The sequence below is a fragment of the Branchiostoma lanceolatum genome, chromosome 17 (genome assembly GCF_035083965.1).
Source record: "Branchiostoma lanceolatum isolate klBraLanc5 chromosome 17, klBraLanc5.hap2, whole genome shotgun sequence".
NCBI lineage: Eukaryota > Metazoa > Chordata > Leptocardii > Amphioxiformes > Branchiostomatidae > Branchiostoma > Branchiostoma lanceolatum.
The window spans coordinates 12385165-12402203 of NC_089738.1; the positions used below are offsets into that span (position 1 = coordinate 12385165).

The 17039-nt window shown below is 41.7% G+C and overlaps 1 protein-coding gene across 2 annotated transcripts in view; it reads right to left on the reverse strand.

Annotated features, from left to right (window-relative positions):
• The window catches only part of LOC136423650 (calmodulin-like), a 42010-nt gene that overhangs the window by 19620 nt on the left and 5351 nt on the right, over positions 1–17039 (reverse strand). For both annotated transcript variants that reach the window (XM_066411906.1, XM_066411907.1), the window contains exon 2: positions 13010–13081. The gene's annotated coding sequence lies outside the window, so the exon portion shown is untranslated. The remainder of the gene's footprint in view (positions 1–13009; positions 13082–17039) is intronic.

A 17039-nucleotide genomic window follows, 5' to 3' on the forward strand; every position in this document is an offset into this window, starting at 1 on the left:
CTCAGTATTATTGCTTAACAAATCTTTTGTATTCTGATTCAAGGTTGAACTGCAATTGCGATCACAAAGCTTGGACTCATCCCAATTTTCTGTTGAGTAGATAAAGGCACTAGCTAGGAGAGCAAGGAATGAGGTCTTGACTCAGTGCTTGCCTGGTGAGAAGTGATATAGATGGACAGATGTCCATCCCCTTTATTACCAAGTAATCAGTAACAGATGTCTGGTGTCTCTTGACCACCAGGGATAGACTGCTCGTCTTCCTGTTGTAATTACAGTAACATCTTGCACAGTAAATGTCTCTACTACAATTCGACTGATCAGCTCCAGTCTTTGTCAAAAAAATATTTGGGTAAGTCCAATTTTTGTGGTGGCAATTGCTTCTACCTACACAGATGAACTTTCAACTAAAAATCTTTGTATGTGACAATACTTTACGTTTGGGACCGCATTGTTAGCAGTGACACATAGCTGCAGTGCAAAGCTAGCTAGTCATTATTGCCCTGAAGAAGGTCAACGAAACGTTGGCTGTTATAATTTCTTTGGTTGTAAATAAAGAATTTTGTTATTCAGTCATTCACGCGTGTGTAAGGCGAGTCATCGTCATTATGTGAGAGAAAAGATCTCACATACACTCCCATAAAATTCCGCTACTTGGAATAGTCCATATTGACAAAATGGGAGAGGTTAACATAATCTTGAACGGGGTAAACTAATTTAGGAAATTGCAGTATTCCAATTTACAGATAAAAGAAGGGCTACCGTCAATGACATCACCGATGACGTCATCCCAAACGCACGCAAACGCGGGACGCGTAATTGACATTGGCATTCAGGTTGTCCATTACATTTATCGCACTCATAAGTATCGAAAATAACCGGGCATGCACCGAGAGCACTATCGGTAATCGAGTTGTTTTTATGCCGGCTTTTGTGACTGCCTATTACATTTATTGCCTTCTCGTGTGGCCTTGGATTTTTTTAAGTATTGGAAATCAGTAAAACCGAACCGGGACAATTGTCGCAGTAAATTTGTTTCCATTTCAGCTTTTGTGACTGTCTATTACATTTATTGTGTTTTTTTTAATGCACGGCCTCGGAAGTATTGGAAACATCCGACAATGAAACAGAGGAATATTGATGTATGAGTTGATTCTATTTCAGTTTTTCTCACAATTAAATTTATCGGTCTAAAGCTCGGCCTTGAAAATATTGAAACTATCCGCCTACGGAACAAGAGTACAGTAAAAGAGGAAATGTTGGCGGGATCTAATTTCGCGGTAGAGAGAAAATGGTGTGTTTACGGTGGTTTTAAATTCGCGGTTGAAACGAGGTTGTTGGCGGACAAAAGACAGGACATTTCCGCAGAATCTTTAAGTTCACGTTGAGGAGGTCTCAGCAAAAACCACGAACCAGCATGTACATTTCCCCTTTTACAGTATTACTTATTATTCCTGTGTTTCTTGGAAACACAGATGTCTTACGTGACCAGCCAACAAATAAATCTTTTCTCAATATCCTGATAACATGTTTATAACATGTGATTCTTTGGCTTTGCGAGATGTAGAGACCATCGTGTATTCGAATCCATAATTTTACGTGACTAGCCAATAAATTACATGGTTTATGAATCGTCTAATAAAATGTTTGAAACATCTGTCTTTTTCAAGATTTGTGATACACAAACCATCTTTTCTTGGAATCCCTAATTTTTACGTGTCTATCGTTCCTGAATATCCTGATAAAATGTTCATAACATTTTTGTTTTTCAAGCTTTACGAGATACAAATCATCCTTTGTGGAATCCCTATTTTCTAAACGTTTTTTACGGTCTCGCCGAGTTGCTTTTATTCTCGCGTTTCTTGGAAACCCGGATTTTTTACGTGACCAGCCAACAAATTACATCGTTTTTAAATATTCTAATATGATTGAAGTGCCTTTTGAAGATGTAAGAGTTAGGAATTCAAACGCTGTTCGCCTTTGACAGCCCGCCGTGCCACGTGCGATCATTCCTGATTTGCCCCCTTCAACCGGAGTGACATGAGAAGCGATGAGCGCCGATGCTGAACGTATAAAATTGTTTTCGCTTCGCGTGTTGAATAATTTATACACAGCTGTGTAGACGGTAGAGATTTTCCTCTCTCTCTCTAGATGAGGTGTAGTTGAAACTCTTATGCAAGTTATTGGCTGACATCAGAGTTGGGGATGGCCATAGGAAAGCATGCTAAAATACACTGAAACAAGGCTTCATAAAAGTACTAACCCGAATTTCAATCTTAAAAATCCTTCTCCACCAGAAAGTCACAGGGGTCTACTTGATAACGATACAAAGAAAACAGAGGGTTGTTCAGAGAACAGCTGACTCAATTAAGCAAATCTAACATTTGACCCCAGTTTTCTCCTGTATCCATCCGGGGGACCCACCAACTCACATTTGTCCTTACGCCGACTTTATAACTGGTGAACTGAACAAATTTTGCCCAAAATGGGAAAGCTTAAGTTAGACCTTACAGTAGCTGTTCCTTCTAACCCCAAAGTCTCCAGATTAGGCCAAATTTTCGAGGAAAAGAAGATTTTCAAGGATCTTGAGGTGCCACTATACCACATTTCTGAGCCCTCCACTGCGCAACGCAGCTGTGACGTCAGTCCGTATGCTATGTTATGCAACATTACCGCGCCACGGTAGATATGTCCCGCTCGCTCGACTGTGTCATCTATTTACACTGATCCCGGAGGGAATTTTCAGGATTACAGTGTGTTGTACCTTGAAGTACAAATCGAATTAATCGAAGGACTCAAAAAGTCGAACGCTTGTCGAATAATCATGAGTTGATAACAAAATCAATTACAGTTAGAAACGACATAGACCGACCCCATATAGAACCGACCACCACCATCAAAACGTAGAAATGTAAAACAAACAACAACAAAACAGAGAAAAAAATGCAAAGATTGGAAGGACAAGTAGCCGGTTTCTCATTGATTGAACCACAAATGGCCGTTCTCGCAAACACTATAGCATTCGGTAACAACAAAAAAACAACGGCAAAGAAAACAAAATCGCCTTTCCGGAGCTGATTGCGATTCCCGACACCAGCGTGCGGGTTAAACCATCCAACATGGCGGACAATGCTTAAGTCACAGTCACGTGACTGCAAACTATACCGCTCCGTAACAAACAAACCACCGGCTCAGTAAACATAATCTCCTTGGGGTGGGGGGTGCACGCGTGATTATGACGATTCTCCGACACCGGCGTGCGGGTTTAACCACCCAACATGGCGGCCAGTGCTTACGTCACAGTCACATGAGTGCAGACTGCACCGCTCCTTGAAAAACCAACAACCGGCACAGAAAACATAATCTCCTTGCGGGGGTGCACGCGTGATTACGAAGATTCTCCGACACCGGCGTGCGGATGAACGATGCATCCCACGAGCGTGCAGATTCTGCTGACGAGGCGGTCTCAACGTTAAAGGATTATTTCTCATCGTCACGAAAATACGGCGGGGGCCATCGATTCGTCTCGTGTAATCCCGCAATAGCGGAACGTCCGCCGGGGAAAAATATGCCGGCTCAGGTCGTCTTTAACCCCGCATGCATGATGACGAGTTCTGATACACCAAGGGACACAGGAGGAGGATTGGAACAAAAGTACCGTTCCCTTTCAGCCGGAGGGAGATTGATTACTCAGTAGATTTAAGTAATATCTAAGTGAGGGATGCTCTACCTTTTTTTCATCTCTGATGTGGGGGAACATACTATCGTTTGCTTGCTTGTTTGTATTTGGTTTTCATCGAAATGTGCAACTCTGTTGACACCCCTATCACCTTTCCCCAAGTCATTTACTTGGTAGGTGCGTCATATATGAAATGTCGTCCTCGTCTACACACAACACGCCTGTCGTGCAAAAATATTGACATTTTCCAACACGCCCTCGTGCTATAAATAACTCAATGAGCTTGGTGCCGAACCACTGAAGTGGAAATACAAGCAAAGAGGAAGAAAAGCAAGTGACATTCATTTCTGCAAGATATAAGTTCTTTACAGGACAGAGGGCATCTAAGACGTTTCTCTTGAGTAGGAGAAATAGAATTCACGCCTCCTTTGCCGACTTGAAGACTGGTGTATCATAAAGAAATGTACAAACAGAACGGAACGTAACGCATTCAAGGAAAACTAAGAACACCTCAAAACTGGTTGAACAAATACCCAAGCACTGTTCAACGCCGCAACAATGTTACGCCATGCATATAACAAACAAACCCAAACCCACAGGCAAACACTTACAGTTTTACAAGCAGAGTCCGTGAAATCCATGAATAACTAAAGACCCAATCGATCCTTATCTTCCGAGCTAGGTCAACGTTGGAAAGACCAAATCAAGAAAACGCCGCAACAGTATCGAGTTCGAGTCAAATATACCAACCAAGGCTGAACTGGAAAGGGTGTAACCCCCATGTCGCTCATATTTAGTATGTACGAACATTCAGCACGTGGGTGCAAGAACTTAATGCATTACGCAGGCTAGCCCGAAAAAAGAAATCTACGACCAAAAGTTTAAATTAAACACAGAACTTGGTCATGCCACGTTTTATGAATACATCATACATGGATGTAGAAAATATTATTTTTCCAAACGACTTTCTTAACATGGAATTTATCATCATCGAATACGACATCGCCTCCGTATTAGATAACTTTAAAGAGAGCGTAGAGTTATATTTAGAAAATCTTTATTTGCAAACTCATGTCCGAACGCTCATTGTAAGGGTACACACAGATACAATAACCTAATACGATAGAAAAAAATGCTTAGCTTACAGATCTATATCTGATGTTTCTACATACATTACTGAAGGTTTGACTTCTTCTTTGAATATAGTGGCTTATGAAAAGTCCCACGTTTTATTGATAGCTGGATTTTGTGATTTTAATAAAATGTGCTTTTGGAGGTCTTTTAGATGGTGAAAGCTCGGGGAGGTTTAGATTGTTTCAAAAAGCTTGTTTCTTTCACCCTCATAATAAAGGCATTTACAAAGGAAATGTATTTCATTTTCAACTCCATCCGTTTACAGGGTCTCTCCTGAACTGGTAGCTTTTCATAACGTCCATCTTCTATCTTTAGTGGGTGGGCACTAACTCTTATCTTACAAACACTGGACCGCTTGTCAAAATGATTATTGTAGTGTAACTTTCCATATGCATGGCGTATGCATGGCGAATCGTTAGATGTAATATACGCCAAGCGACGCCGCGTGCCTACGTAGTTGCCATATTTAGCTGAAGGGTGGTTATATATCGTCTGATTAATACAGATACACATGCAGAATTTGCATCATCCGACCTTTGCATGTCTTCCACAACCTTTGTAGCGTATCATGCATACGGAGTATGAATCATCACCTTCCAAGCGTCATCATGATGTCATAAAACGGGTTATAATCATCAGTTTCATTAAGATACACCGTCAAGTTATAATTGTTTCCTTCGTTTTCTACCGCTCTCATATGATATTATACTTACGCTTTGACGTTAAGCGAGAGAAAATATATCGAAATGCATCAAATGATTGTAGTTAACAAAAGTTCTTGAGCAAATAGATTGTATCCATAATCAAAAGAAAAAATAACTTCAGATAGCTGTAATTAAAAAGCATCACGTTTTTAATCCTTAGATACTTATTCTTGTGGTGATAAACAATGATTGCATATAGTAAAAGTAGATGAGCACAGCCAAACGCACAGCACCGCATCTAACTGTACACGCAGCTCCCATTGGTCCATTTAGATATGATCACGGTTGGCATTAAGCCAGAATTGAAGGACGCAGATGACCGCATATCGTCTAACCAGACAGACTTCTCCTACTATTTGGCCACGTAATCGATTATTCGGCCGACTAAGTTATAAGGCAATTGCCGTAAATAATAGATTCACGTGGGGCGCCCTTGTATGCAAGATTTGTCCTTTCCTTTTTCACTGACATTGCATAAATGTCGGAGGTTGCATCATAGTTATGGGAGACACGCGTAACCGTTTAATAATTCAGTTTACCGCATACGTCTGTGAAGGTGTGATGGCAGTAAAATATACGTTACGGTGTCTTTCATTACACGTTATGAATCGAGGATAATGTTACGCTGCCGCATTGATGTTCAATTATTAATGCTTGTAAATCAAGACAAAATACCACGATGGCTATCACTGTAGCCATAGCTTCAGACGGAGTGATCAACTCTGATTTATCTAAAGGCAAATTTCGCTCAGTCTGGTTCAGAGTTGAACTGTAATTTCCAACACACAAAAAGATGGACTAACCCAACTTGTGACTGACAAACACTCGGTTACACTGGACAAAGTAAGAATCTTAGACAGAGAAGCAGATACATGCCTGTAGCCAGGGGGGGGGTGTTCGGGGGGTTCAGAAGGTCCACTTTCACAGGCTTGAAGGTCCACTTTTTAATGTTCAAGATTTTTTTTCAAGGCAGACTTATTTGTATCACCAGCAACGCCACAGAGGATAGAATCCTAGAAAAAACTTTGTCTCTGATTTTTCCTCTGAAATCTCTCGAAAACACAGGAAATGCACTTTCAGAAGGTTAAATTCTTAGACTACGAAACGCTCGAGAGTCCACTTTTTAAAGTCAATGGCTTTTTTTTCAAGGTGGACTTATTTGTACAGCCAGCGGAGCTGAAATCCTAGAAAAACTGCTAACTTTGTCTCTGATTACTTTCTTTAAAATCCTCTCCAAAGCACAGGAAATGCCATATCAGAAGGTTCAATTTTTAAGATTTTCCGGGGGGGGGGGGCATACCCCCGGACCCCCCCAGGAAGCTCGCGCCTGCGGCGCTCGTCTCGCGCCTACGGCGCTCGCTGGTCCCTCGAACATTAAAAAGACCCCCCCCCCCCAATCAAAATCCTGGCTACGGGCATACAGAATAAAAGAGGCCATTTAGACACTATCATGTCATAATGGGTCAGTGCAGCCAATGATCAAGCATTCAGCGGTCAATTACAGTGCTAAACATGGCAAAGGTCTCACACTTTGACCAAATCTTAAAATACACATTCATCTGTCCTCCCTAGTAGAAAAGTAGACCTTTCAGAGCAAATTTTCCCTGGCAAAATCTTTAACCCAAGCGTATGCACTGCACAACTCCCTTGAAGTTGAAGTTCTGCGGCGAGCTTGGAGGCGAGCCAACGTGCAGCGGCTAGGAGCCACACGCTATGTCCTGGCACCCGTACAGCTGCGAGGTGGCGTGATTCCTTGTTTCAAACAAACAATATGTCCTAGGCTTTAGTTACACGTCCCAAGTGACCCGAGGCTGTCTACAGTATCAGTCCAAGACATCATTAGCTCCAGTGATTTACAGCTAATGACTACTTGCAATGCTAAAGTGACATTTCCAAACCGGGGCCCGGCCGGGCTGTTTGCCGGAACGAAAAATATTATCTAAAAGACAACAAACACATCAATACGTCAAAACATCAAATTCGTAGCCGGACGGCTCAAATTCAGCGTAGACCGTGATTTGGTGCATGCTACGTACAGTGAAATGGGCGCCTGAATTAAGCGTAAAGCGAAGCCAGCCGGACGAATTTAATACGTAGCATTTCTGCCCCTTTCTGAATTCAGCGTAGAACTTTGACGGTAATACGGGTAGCGCCCCCTGTTATGAACTGAACAGAGATACATTTCCATAAAAGGTTAGCAAACAACGTGCAATTTCTTTTCAGACTGGTTGCAACGAGCAAGGGTCGACTCGGTACAGTGACATAGGGTAACTCCCAGAACTGCACATGATTAAAGATTTATTCATAAGAGGCTTTTAAGCTTCAGGCCGTCACGAATCTTCAGACTACCCTGGCTCTTTGCCAAATACGTACATGTACATGTCACTCTGAGTTGTACCGGGTCGCACCGGAACTCTGGCCGGTGAGCAAGTGACTTTATAGGGATCGCTGTTTAGATCCCGGTAGCATACAAAACACGTACGTCGTGCGATCGTCGTGCGATCATCGTCCGGTCGTCGTACGATCGCAGACGTACTGAGGACATTCTTGTAATAGTCGTGCATGAGTCGTACAAAATTCAACTGCCTTATTACAGAAAAGGCTGTATTAGACCTTTGCCAGCGGTTGGTTCTGTCCCAGCTTGCTTGAAAATTCGGCGGCATCAATTGCAAATATCGTACGACGGCCTACGACGAATATGACAGCCCCGTTAGCTTTACTACACTGGGGAAAAAACAGATTTTTAACGCAAAGTTTGCACAATTTTAATCACCAATTTTGCGCAGCATTGGTCCCCAAGCACATGCTAGCATAGTACATCGTAACTTCGTCAGGCAGACACATAAATACGAGAGAGCCATAAAAGGTAACGACTTACCCTGAATCCTACCAACATCTGCCCGGAGATTTACATTGTAAATTCTTTTATTTTAGCGGGGGCTGAACTTCGCGATAGGAGAAACAGAGCTTTATATGTGGTTTTACGGTTGAAACAATTCCGATGTACAGCAGTTGTCAGTAGCAACCCAATGGAAACGTAACACGACAATAAAACCATCGCGCACATTTCCAAATACACAAATAGTGCAACTATTCCTCAATGAGTTGAACGAGTACGCTCACGAACCCCTGTTGTATCGACTGAGTGGAAGCCATCTTCCAAACACCTTTTAGTGACGCGCGGTTGAACACTGGTAAAGATTTTCATAAACCTCCTTAATCCCAGGGTGTCTATTTGAAAAACTGCTGACTGTACCTGTATCTGTATAATCGGTATAATTGCTCTTCGGCGAAACACACCAGATTCGTAGGCACGCAGCGCGAGAGCAGTTGGCTACACATATTAGCATTATTACACTGAACGACCTGTCACACCTAACATTTGCACATCTAGCTGTAAGCGTTGTTAGAAGATATCTAGTGAGGATGTTCCTACAGAACTTGGTGGCAATGAGTTCCACTCTACGATAGTTCTAGGGGGAAAAATTGAACACCTCAATTCTGGGTTAATAACCCTGCTACTTGAAGGCATTACTATTTTTTTCTTCATTTTGTTATGAGCTAGATACAGTACGTACTAGTCTGTACGTCCACCAGTTTATAAGCCACTCTGTACCTCAGGCATATTAGACTGCTCGCTTCTTTAATCAACCCAGCTTGCGGTCAAACCAGTTCAAGGCCAGAGATTCGTTCCATTGATCACAAGGCTGGCAGTTTCATCGCCACAGATGTGCAAAACGTCATCGCAATCGATTTTTAAAAAACGACAGGAAATTGCCCTCGAGGCAATAAAGAGTGTAGACAGCGCGGCTGGCTTGGCGCTGCGGGAAAACTAGTTACAGCTCTTAGCGCCGATACGATAAGAGATATTCCAACTGTCGTCATTAGGCCGATGTCAATTAAATAAGCTAATAGTTTATCTAAGCAGCCAATCAGATAGTACGTAACATCGTCGAAGGTCATCGTAAGGATCCCATGCCAACACAAGTTTCCTGAACTGTTAGGAAAGTTGGCGAGAAGTTTGACAAAGTTGCTGTTGTAGGGACAGATAGAAAGTCGGGCAAACTGTTGCTGTGTTGGTAAAAATTCAACTTTGGCTTTTAACAATACTCTGACCTGAGAGATGTTAAAACGTGACTATCTGTCGACCTTTGCTACATTATTGGATTAAGAGTACCATTAGTCGTTTTGTACATCATGCATAATCCCGATCATGGACATTTTTCTTCTGTCTTCGACTAGTGATTATACATCCCGCACACATACACACCGGGTTGTACAACAGGAGACGAATGTACCGCCATTAACACATCCCCCACGCTTCCTTGAACGGCCCTACAGGGTGACGTGACTATGACTGATGTGGAAGCAGTCCCCCCGCCGGTGCTCACAGCGCGAGCCGATAAACATAACGAGCTCGTAGCACCGTTTCCCCCGCACGGGCTGATAACAAACAATGCGGGTCAAAGGGCATAAATCAATACGGCTCCGTCTCTTCACAGGGGTTCTGTAATATTCTTGGTCTTTTCCATGTTTGAGGTGATTCAAAAGATAATTCAAATAGATACTCCTCATAGAATAGAATAGAACAAAGAACAGAATAGAATAGAATAGAAAATAGAACGTCACAGAAGTTTTGAAATATTCTCGATCTTTTACATGTTCAAACTGGAATGTAATGGATCTTCAACATAGAATACCATATATGATACAATAGAATAGAACATACAATAGTATAGTACAAAATAAAATATAGAATAGCAAGAATAGAATAAATGAATAGAACATAGAACAGAATAGAACATAGAGCAGAATAGAATACAGAATAGAATAGATTAGTATGAAAGGGAACATAGAATAGAATAGACCAAGTTTGAAATCACGAGAAGGTCATTACTCAAGTCCAGCCTAATAAAGTACCCAGGTGGGCCCCATATGATTTCTTAGGTAGTCATTACATCAGGATGGGGTCGCGTATTAAGCACGCTATTCGTCACACGTGCGAATGACCCGCCGTGGCAGTTTAATAAAGACCTACAGCATCCATAATAGGAATTATTGCAGGTAATAGCTGCTATGTAGTAAACTCTAGCGCTATAAATACGACGCGCAAACATTGACCCCGACCCTTTCACGACGCTTCTCTCCGGTAATGCTTATGAACACAATGTGAAGACCATATTAGGCCGCTGTGCTGGCATAGGGCGTATTGAAAAAAAAGACATAACAGTTCCCTATCCTGCTAAAAATACGACAGTCAAACATTGACCTCGACCCTTCACCGACGCTTTTCCCCGTAATGCTTATGAAAACCATATTAGGACGTAGTGCAGGTATCAGGCGCATAAAAACATACATATCCTACTAAAAATAATGACACACCAACATTGACTTTCACCTCTCCCCAAAAGGCTTCGCTGCAGTGAATGGGTACTTGAGAACATCAAAAGCCCGACGTTTCAAACATAGAATCTAAATGTTATCACAAGACAAAGACTTCCAAGTGGATGATTCTCAATTAGCCCACTCTGATCGCTTTATAAGGGCCTCCTTGACATGAAAGATGCTTATAGAGTGATGTATAAGCGGAATTGAGAGTCACTTTAGAGGAAGTGCACAGGAGTTACGTGGGAAGGGAGCGGGGATAGCTAGTTAGTGATGTCATCAGGCGAAGCCAAAAATATCGGTCTATGAGCTAACCACAGTACCAGGTACTGGGGGCTGAGTCAGCTATAAATTTCAGGAAATAGAAAAAAAGCCTGGTATCACATGGTCTTTAAGATGTCGTCATGCATAGTTTAGGACCAACAAATGTTCCAAAAGCAAAACGTTTTATCTATAGTTACCTATGAATAGTAACATAGTAAGGGGTTTACAGTCAGCAACCAGATTCATGAAATAAGATTAAGATTACGTGTACACATGGCATCACGTTGTATTTTGAAACTTGGTTCAAAAGGCCAAACATTTCATTCACAGTTCCCTAAGACATTTCTACGCTACTCACAACTTTCTGCCACAGGTTGCTCGTGTTTCAGTGAGTGACAGATACAGCGGACGGCCCACTCACTCGACCGGAAATACGGAAGCCGTATCAGTATATCTAAATCAGCTCAGCCTGTTCGTATAGGAATGCCGCATCTGAATGTGGAAGCTTTCAGACGTTACAAAGCGAAGGGTCTCTGACGTGTCTGAGGTGAGGAAATCCCATGGACAGTGAAGGATGACTAACATTGAGGGGAAATAGATTACGAAGTACTGTAAGTCTTGAAATATTCGCGGAGGATTTATTCTTTCAGTGTCTTCTCCACCCCGAATTCATGACACCGCGAAAATATATTCTTTTACAGTGTATTACTACTATACTATGTACAGAATTGTGGTAAATGCGAACACCTTCTACCTGCGAAAATAAATGAATTTACAGAGACTGCATGATTTTATGTTCTGCATTGTACATAGTAGCTGTTTCGAAAACTCACGCTTTTAGATTTCGTACGACACTGCCCCTTTCCGGCCAACCCCACATTTATCTCCTACTAGATGGCAAACCACAGTTTCCGACGGATGTATGACGTCACATATGTCTATAGAGACCCCCCTCCTACATACACACTCGCCTTATGTCTACAAATAGCGAAAACAAACTATGTTTTCCAAGTATAATAACATGTATTAAACCTTGATTTAGGTTCCTACAATCGGAAATGCCACTGGATTATAAAGACAGACCGTAAAAAGGAGAAGTCTGGACGCGTTCGCATGAGACGCCTAGGAAAACACGCGTACAATAGAAGGAAAACACTCGAGAGAGAAAACATAACATTGAAAAGTGTAGTCACAGTACAGTTGTGCCGTGGTTGTATGCAGTGAAAGGAAATGACTGCTACGCTATTGTAGCAGTCACGGACAACAAGCAACCAACTGTATTCGAATAGAGTCAAGAATGCTGAACAATTTCTCCCCTCCCCACATCCATACCTACTTAGCAAAAACCTAAACGTTTACACTGATTAGGATTATGCTTATCCCCTTTGTGTTCTTCACGTTGAGAGCATTATGTATACGGAATTCCCACATTTCAGTACTTGGCAAACATTGGAAACAAACGCCTTTGAGTACCGGGGTAACAAATCACTTCGTGAAAGCTCTAGACTTGTCAATTACTCGTCTGTGTTTGAGAGTGCGGCCAACACGATATGTCAAAACAGGAGGCTTAGCGTGGCAGCTATTCCATATTCAATGGTTACAGCCCGGCCACTGACTTAATTTACGCGACCGCACTGTGACACTACAGCCTAATCGAAGCTATTTGTGTCAACACCAAAAGCTATGAATAATGCACAGATCAGAGTACACCAGAGATTCACAGTCCACAAACTCCAAAGTTCGTCTACCTTTGTCCCCACTCAAGTATGTACGGTGTGTGTGTTTTTTGTGTGTCGCTCGACCGAAAAGAATGCAAGATTTCGTGAATACAGGAACGCAAGCTTACCTGAGTTTATGATAACTGCAATCTTTTCTTCTCTCACGGCGTGCAGCGATCACTCTGGGCCCATATTAGAACCTGGAAGGAGAGAAAATGGCACGATTGTTGGTCTGTTTACCTCCAGCTAGAGAGGGCCGTCGGAAGCACACAATCCGCACAGACTGCCTCAGGGGTTGACCCCGCTGAAATGATGAACTCCGACCCCATGACCCCAACGGGAGATTCCAATTTTGTTTTGTCAAAAATGGATCAATAGCAAACTGGCATAGCCTACATATATCATGATAACTATAATCAGAACATTCCGTAGAATAGTGCAGTATCATCCAAAATGAGTTTCTGTGAAGCGTACACATACATTTTTTCCACCTTTTATAATATAGAGGGGGGTGTAGGGCTTGAAAATAAATCATGATATCGCTAGTGAATCCACCTCTGCCCCAGGGCATTTAGAAACAAAGCCGTGGGAAACACCGGACTGATTGTTCTGGTGTACAGACCTGTTCGAGAGCAAAGGTTAGTGCCCTTGGGTAATGTCAGCCCGATCTAATAGAAGTGCTCTACTACTAATTGGTTAAAAAGAAGACACGTTTATACGTCAATGGTCATGAAATGTGATTGAATCAAACCAAAGAGGTATAAGGTGTGTTGTTGTTGTTGTTGTCCACCTTGTAGTGCCTGGTGGCACATTTTGCAAATTACAGGGAGGGTTTGCTAGCCCTTCTCCTTTTGTTAACCTTTGCTCGAGGCACCTCATCGAACACCGTCGGACCCCCATTTTACGTCCCTTCCGAAAGACGGGTGCAGCTCCAACCGAGATGCCCTTCCCATGATTCAGAGGAAGTTGCTATATTTTGTTTTCTAGCATATAGGAAAGAATTAAACCTAGACGTCATTGTTTACATACATACATACACAACTATGAGGCTGTTGTAATGCCTTTTAACGTTCTCTAGGCACCTCCTCACGATCACAGGACCTCAATTTTGCGTCCCTTTCGAAAGACGAATGCAGCCCCAACCAAGATGTCCTAATCTCGGGGTCTCCCAGTTACCTACTAATTGGAACCAGGAGCTCACATGTGAGGCTGCTACCATGCAATTGAGCTAGAGGGAAATGCAGAGGGAGTTGCTATATTTTGTTTTCTAGCAGATAGGCAAGTATTTATTAATCAAAACCACAACGTAATTGCATACATATATACACTGTGAACTATCTGCACTATATAATAATATGTTCTTCTATCCTTGTACGTTCTAGATGAAGAAACATGGAAAAAAAAAAACATGAAAACAGCGCCCGTGATAGCAAACATCAACACAGTACTTAACCCTTCTCAGAGCCAAGGCTGCTTAGAACTTGGCTTCAAACCTGCCTGCGACTACAAGAGGGTTAAACAATATTGCCCAGACCTCCTTTCTTCACCCTCGTCAACAAGAGGTCGCAATTAGCAGGACCACTTGCCTCTAGTTGTTGGCAGAAATGTCCTCAGATATCAAGTAAAGCGGCGAACAAGTTTACATTTTTACGGTGGGGCTGTCTAGATACGGGGACTGTTTGCGTTTTCAGCCTCCAACATAACACATTTCCAGTCTGGCTGAAACTGGCGTCTGGCGTCCTGCAACGCTAAAGAGACAACGTTTTTGTATTCTGTAACTAAATCTGAGAACAAATTGGGAGTTTTTACTGCAGAAAGATTCTAACATAACACATTTGCACAAAATTACCTTCGCCGAGAAAGTTATGTTTTCGCTGCCGTTTGTGTGCTTGTGGACAGCATAACTCGACAAGTTGTGAATGAATCTTTATGATATTTGATCAGTCGGTAGGGGTCGGGAACACGAAAGTCAAGTTCGATGATGGACCTCCTAGCGGCTTTCTACAGTACTGCAGTGGAACGGCCATTTCTTACATCTCGTGTTCTGGATATGCCATGGTCGTGAGAAGGTGGAGTGGGTTTGGCTTCCCAAGCGGCTTTTTTGGGGACTGCAGGGGCCGATTTTGTTTGAGACATTATAAGGGAATAACACAAAAAGGGTTGACGGATCGCCATGATTTAGTTCTGCAATATTTTGTGAACCATAAATACTATATATTTGCTAACATACTATGATATAAATTGTATCATGCTGAACAAAATACAGGTGCAACGATAAGTATTCATACGTATCAGTTGCTTTCAATATCATATTCAATGTTTGAATTGATAGAAGCTTTATTGACACAACAAAAAGCACTTTCGTATGGTTAACTACAGACTACAAAATAGAAATAGAAAGTGAATTCTACTCACTAAGCAATGAACGCTAACATGACTAAATCAGTTATATCATGTTACACTCAGGTGGAGCAAATCGTTGGTTTTATTATCTTTTCTAATAACAAAGCAATAGTACCTATTTTTGCATTGTGAGAGTTGTCACATAAATTCATAGTCGAATCTGCTTATGGCATCGAGTCTCTTTAAACATGTAATTAAACAAAGAAAAGGGAATAACTTATTACGTAAGTCACCATAGTACTGTTTCCTGATATGATAGAAGCCATTATACGCAGAGAAAAGAAAACCATTTGTAACGATTTCAAATCAGTGTCGCAGTGATATATGCTAGTAACCCAATATTTCAGACACTTGATTGAATTACTCACACGTATCTAGTCTTGCATGTCCTCTACAATATATTATACCGCTGCCAAGGGCGCGGGGTATTACATAATACATTTTCCGTATGTCACTCATAATCCCATATCTTTTCATATTCCGTCGTTCGCCTGCAATATTTCTAAAAAATATCGATGGATGTTTATGATATCCAATTAGATAAGCAATTATTCTTGACGCACGTTGTGATAATGCTTTTCTATTTTCGGACACTTTGATTGGAAAATACTATTAGATTCTTCCGGTCATCAATTTTCTTGCGAAGACGCCGCACATCCTCATTAAGTCCTTACACGCACACAAAGGCAAATCATATTCATCTAAGCTTCTCTGATTGTATTATCTGTACGTCCTGCCACTTAACATATTCTGGAGGTATTGTGCACTGAATAGGGCTTGAAATACTTGGGATATATGCACTTTTGTGCAACAAAAAATGGAGCTGTGCACCTAATTCTTGACATTGGGTGCACCTAGGTATTTATAAAGGGTTATACACCCCAACTGTTTTTTCTGTGCACCTAAAGTTTTAAGGTCGGTGCACCAGTACACCTTTTCCCAAAAATACATTTCTAGTCATGCTGAAGCTATCGGGGTCTGAAATAACGTATGTGCATATCTTTCTCTTGTTTACGGCGTTAAGTGGATGATTGTGTTAATGAACCATTTACACCGCACGACGCGCCCTTGTTCTAACGGTTTTAAATTCCGCAGGGAAGGATAATGATTATGTCTGAACTGATTGTGGCAATTCAGAGGAAATATCGTCCTTGTTTCGGAGTGCCGTGAGGCCCGTGACTCACATACAAATTGCACGACAAAAGAAACGTACAATTACGATCCATTCAGACAATTTGTACCGGGGCGACATATCGTATATGGCGGATAATAGAGATATTGAATAGGTACAGTTTTCGTCACTTCCATCGCGGCTTGTTTCTGCCACATAGTGCCTTTCCAAAGCCTTTTAAGGTCAATGTCAAACTCAAAATTATATTTTTACAAGATAGATACACAGGTGCAATCAAACTAAAAACTTATGTGCAAAGAAAAAATTGGATGCAAAGCATAAAATAAAGTAGAATGTCAACAAAACCTTATCACGACCCTTACTGCATTTCTTCAGAGGTTGAATCTGAAATTCTACAAATAACCTCAATAAACAGGCTATACAGCAAATGTTTCAATATTGTTTCTGACACGTAATGTCAAGTACATGCTATGTACTAGTTATAGTGTACAATAATACGTAACAGAACACAACTATCTAGGTTCACCGGTGTCACAGGCAAACATTAGGTGCACAGAGGTGCACATGCACCCAGTATTTAGATCCCCTGCCAGAATGACAACGCCCCCTTTTTGCCAACATAA